The sequence below is a fragment of the Mytilus californianus genome, unplaced genomic scaffold, assembly GCF_021869535.1.
Source record: "Mytilus californianus isolate M0D057914Y unplaced genomic scaffold, xbMytCali1.0.p SCAF_9, whole genome shotgun sequence".
NCBI classification, from domain to species: domain Eukaryota; kingdom Metazoa; phylum Mollusca; class Bivalvia; order Mytilida; family Mytilidae; genus Mytilus; species Mytilus californianus.
The window spans coordinates 65,724,786-65,730,881 of record NW_026262745.1 but is presented as its reverse complement, the minus strand read 5'-3'; positions in this window follow the sequence as shown (position 1 = coordinate 65,730,881).

The following is a 6,096-nucleotide window of genomic DNA, read 5'->3' as shown; positions in this document are numbered from 1 at the left end:
GGATGACGATTTCTGGACACCTGTGTGGTGTTCTCTATTACTTACCATTCATAAGACTTTTAAGTGTTTGGTTTATAGAATTAACATCAAATACAAAATTAATATTCTTGGCAGCCTTGTTTAATATTTTTGTAATCTTCATTTCTTAGATATTTAGAACAAGTGACAAAAGGTTTTTAAAATGAAAATTCATGATCAAAATACTCCTGCTGATTTCTAATAACTATTTGTATTGTTTATTCCTCTCTTCTAGTCTTTTATAACACAAACATATAAAACATTTGGACATTTTTGTCAGACAGCCAAAAAAAAACATGCACACACAGCAGTACCCACTGACACAAAATATAAACAAATTGGCACTATGAAGGCTACCTCAAGTTCAACTAAGTTTGTGGTCTCGATTTCTGAACGAATAAAATTCTATAACCGTCTAAAGTGTCAAAAATTGACAGTTTTTTACGATTTTTCAACGACTAAAGTTCCATAACTCCTCACTGTCATATCGGAAATGTATAAGAAACAAAAGGGAGCTTATTTCAATAGATTTAAACAAGTAATTAAAATTTCATGAAAACTGCTTTAAGCGTTTTTGAGTTAATGTCCAACAACTGGAAAATCACCCTTTTTATTGAAAAGTCCCAAATACTCCAAAACATAAAATCAGAAATTTTGAAAAATCAAAAGGGAACTTATGTCAATATATACAAACAATTCAACAAAGGTTCATGAAAATTACTCCAAGCATTTATGGCGAGAAAACTGGAGAATCCCCAATGAATAAAATCCCATAACTCGGAAACGTAAAATCTAAAATTTATAAAAATCAAAAGGAACCTTACGTAAATAAATATAAAAATTTCACTCAATTTCAGGAACATTGGTAAACAAGTTTTTAAGTTATTGTCCGAAGTGTTGACAACGGACGGACGGCTGTACAAAGATATACCAAAATACGTCCCGTAAACAGGAGTGTAAAAATTGAAATCTAGATGAAATAAATACAAATACATTGTACAAACATATTTTAATAAAGACATATTATATTTTATACAAATTTTGTCCATATAAGGCCGTCTTGATGGATTTAAATAAATTTTTGGTGTTTAGCACACAAATTTGCAGTGTGAGAGAGAGAGAGAGAGAGAGAGAGAGAGAGAGAGAGAGAGAGAGCAAAAAAAAATAGGTTTCGTTTGTAGTGCATGTTCAGACTAAACAGACTTCCTTTAATTAGTGGTTGGGGTCTGTCATTGTTTCTAGTATAAATCAGCTAAAGCTGCCAGGGCTTTTATACATTTGTAACTAATTCAAAGGCATAGATTTTGTACATTGTTAAAGTCCGTTAGGTGACCTAATGTGAAAATGAACGATAGTCATATATTTTGACATTACTAAAATTTACCAAGATTTATAAATGTGGCAGTGTTCAGTTTGAATTTTGACGTAATTGCAGTATACTTAAAATACATTAATAAAGAAGATTAATGTAAGCAAAACTGAAAAAAAAAATATTTTAGCGGGAAAAATGTGATTTGGATGGTTACGGATGAGTTATTGCTCTGTTGGAATAAAATGTCTATCTGCCACTTTTTTAATAGTAATATATTGTAGCATTATTATATATACAGGCAGATTTTTCATGGCAAATATCCTTTAAACATGGATTTTAAGTCATATAAGTCTCTATCAAACAGAATATTATACTGTCACAGACATTTGAAAATTCCTAATCAATCACTGATTTACCCTATTTATCACTGAACTCTTGTTCCCACTTTACACAAAACAACTGTATTCTGTATTTCCTTAACTTTGCTTCATGGTACTAATACAGAGAAGTTAGCAGAAATTTTACACGTAATTTTATATCTTCTTTTCGTGTCCAATTTGTTTTATATTGAACAATGTCAGTCAAAATATTGTGTATATTTCCCCTTCACGACCATTTCAAGATTGTTTTTTTTTTACTTGTTTTAGGTCAAGAATTAGATTTTAATACTTGCCACTTGCCATTATTAAACTTACAAGAAATTAATCAATGATTTAGTAATAATATGAACAGCTAGAAATTCAGGTAGACCGAGGAACACATTTTAACTTATCATGCTATTGTAAAGAAAATTATTTATAATGGTGGTATAAAAACAACTGTGGGGTCCAAGAACTCCCTATCGTAGGCGGACATGTAAATGAACGTTAAAACAATAATTAGCTCTTCATTATATCAGATAGCAAATAAAAGCTTTGGTTTCTGCTTTGTTAAAAGTATACATCTGTACTCATGATCAATACCTGACTTGTATGTATCATTATTGAATTCTATTTTTGTCATTTATTTAATATTTCCGTCTATAAGTACTATCTCGTGATTTCGATTGTTTTTCTGTCGTGTGCTTTTCTTTGTTTCAATCAAACAAATGTCAAGGTTTAAGTATTTCCTACAATTGTTGTGAAATAAAAATAAAGACTTCAGAGCCAAAAATTATGCGATTTAATGTCTCATGTATTTGATGGAATGCCATTAAATTGATATCTATTTTGAGAAAAAAAAACAATAAATGTTGCTGCATTTTTGTTATGTTAGCTTAAATATCGTTACAGAAGTGTGTCAACATGAAAAGGGGTAATCAATAAAAATGACGGCTTTGGTGGCCATAAATAATTGACCATTTCTCACACCATTTTAAAACACTTTACAACATGAAAATAACGCTTATATATATATGTCATTGTATGTGACAAATTGTATTTTGCTACAAGTAATTCTTACAATTAAAACGTATATTTATAAAAGATTATTTCGTTCATTTACACAGCTGTTGACGGCTTGTTTCTCTCCAAGTCCTCTCAAATCTCGTAAAATCTAGAGGAATTTAATTATGACATAAGGAAAACCTACGAGTTTTTTATCCCGTAACTATACTTTTTGAATTATTATATGGTCAATATTATAAGGTCTGCAGATTTTGGTAGCCATAATGCGGCATAAAATATTCCTCTTAATTGAATAATGACTGCATGTTTCCCGTATACTTTAATGTAACCAGACTCCCATTATTTTCATTACAAATACATGTACAAATCTACATGTAGTACATCTTGATACATGTTATATGAGTGAAGACTTAAAGGTAAAGTTCATTCTGAATTTTTAGTAAGTAACATGTATAGGGGTTTAATTGTATTTTCATGAGGACTGGTACTTTTCTCATTTGTAGGCAGTCCTTCTCTATACACATAATGGCTCTGCTTCATTTGTTTAAGTTCGCACTAGGCCTGGTTAGCCCTAATACGTGACTGGGTTTAATCAACTAAAAGCAAAACAAGTTGAACCAGCTGATCAATGCAAAGATTCATCACGAAGAACACAATCATGCAACATGTACTTGCATTTGTAGCCTTCGAATATCCCAAGATTATTCTGTTGATGATGTATGTACACGTACAATCTTTTTTGACACAACCGAATTCATCCTAAAATCATTTCTCTGAGCTAATCTTATCAAAATTGGAAATAAGAAATGGTACATGTTTGATTTCTTTGTCAGATTTATTTTATTTATATCACTTTAATTTTGTTCCTCAATTCACAGTTGTAACGCAATCCGCTCAAAGGGGCCGTCTTAAACTTGCAGTGAGGTAAGAGTTTGTTTGCTCCGTGTTGAAGGCCTCGCTGTGACTTTGAGATGAAGAACAGCAACATGAGCAATAAAAGCGCTGTTCCTTTGCTTTTTATGTTTTTTGCTGTGCACATACTGGTTTTGTGTCATGGACGAATAAATTACCCCATATCCTTTCTTTTCTATTATTGTATTCTATATCGTCATAGTGGTGATATGCTGCATTACCATTACGATATGGTACATCAAAATATATTGTGATAGAATAAGTAGAAATTATAAATTATAATTATAATAATGAAAATTGTGTTGGATCATTTTTGGTTGTTGCGAAAATGAAATTGACGCAACTGTTATATAAGGGTGCCACATGTTGAGGAGGATATGCTTACCCTTCCGGAGCACCTGAGATCATCCCGGTTTTTTCGAGCCTTCGACTTTAGTCGAAAAAGCGAGACATAGCGATCCTACATTCCGTCGGCGTCGTCGTCGTCGTCGTTGTCGTCGGCGGCGTCCACAAATATTCACTCTGTGGTTAAAGTTTTTGAAATTTTAATAACTTTCTTAAACTATCCTGGATTTCTACCAAACTTGGACAGAAGCTTGTTTATGATCAAAAGATAGTATCCAGAAGTAAATTTTGTAAACATAAAATTCCTGTTTTTCCGTATTTTACTTGTAAATGGACTTAGTTTTTCTGCCAGGAAACAATACATTCACTCTGTGGTTAAAGTTTTAAAAATTTTAATAACTTTCTTAAACTATCCTGGATTTGTACCAAACTTGGACAGAAGCTTGTTTATGATCATAAGATAGTATCCAGAAGTAAATTTGTTAAAAAAAAATTTCATTTTTTCCGTATTTTACTTATAAATGGACTTAGTTTTTCTGCCAGGAAACAATACATTCACTCTGTGGTTAAAGTTTTAAAAATTTTAATAACTTTCTTAAACTATCCTGGATTTGTACCAAACTTGGACAGAAGCTTGTTTATGATCATATGATAGTATCCAGAAGTAAATTTGTTAAAAAAAAATTTCATTTTTTCCGTATTTTACTTATAAATGGACTTAGTTTTTCTGCCAGGAAACAATATTTTCACTCTGGTTAAAGTTTTTAAAATTTTAATAACTTTCTTAAACTATCCTGGATTTGTACCAAATTTGGACAGAAGCTTGTTTATGATCAAAAGCTAGTATCTAGAAGGAATTTTTGTTAAAATTTTTTACCTGTTTATCTATATTTTACTTATAAATGGACTTAGTTTTTCTTCCAGTTAACATTAAATACAGTCTGCAGTTAAAGTTTTTAAAACATTTATTAGATTCATAAACTATCCTGGATTTATACCAAACTTTGACAGAAGCTTCTTACAATCAAAAGATAGTATCTAAAGGAGTATTTTTATTGATTTTTTTTCCTCATTTTTGTTGAGCCTGCGATTAACAGCAAAAGTAGGCGAGACACTGGGTTCCGCGGAACCCTTACGAATTTTTGGTGGTGTTGGTGTTGCGCAGTCTTCAGTTTTCTATGTTGTTTTTTTTTTTTTTGTGTACTGTTGTTTGTCTTTTGGTCTTTTCCTTTTTGCAATGACGCTGTCCGTTTAATTTCAACTTATGAGTTTTTGAATATCCCTTTGGTATCTTTTTCCTCTCTTTTATATAATTAAGCATCTTATATTCCTTCTTCTTAAAAGAAATGTTTGTATTTTTTTTTTTTAAATATGGTTGTTGTTACCGTATTTCTGTATTTTGACATACACGACACACAGTGAAAGATAATACGACATTTTAACCCCAGTGGTTCATTGTGAAGTTTCTCTCTAAAACGCATCACATTTGATAAATTCCTTTGAATAACGAGCACGTCCTGGCATGTAGCAGTAAATTCAATGAGCTGTCAAAAGAAAGAAAGAAGATACCAAGGTTGCATTGGAAAATCAGCCAAAACAGACAATACCAAGGCCAAAAATAATAAGATGCTCCGCAGCGCGCAGCTTAATACGACCGCATAGGTCGAACCTTCAACAGTTGTGGCAAGTATGGACACAACATTCAAGCTTGATACAGCACTGAGTTTGGATTGTGATTAAATATTTGACACAGCATAGGTTTCTGACACAGAATGAATGTGATCTTAAAAATTTGAAATTGGACATTTACGTATAATGGTCATAGGACTCCTAAAATTCAATTTTTGATGAAATTAAACAAAGTTTAATTTGAACCCTTTTGACCTCAATGTGAACGAATGGGACAACCAGGCCCAAAATTAAATATCTTAATCCACGGTTAGATTCAGCATACCAAAGAACCCGAGAGAATTTAATTTTTGTTGAAATCAAACAAAGTTTGATTTTGGACCCTTTGGACCTCAATGTGTACCAATTTGAAAACGGGGCCAAGGATCGAAAATATAAATAGACGGTTAGATTCGGTATATCTAAGAAATCAAAAATTCAATATTTGACCCTTTG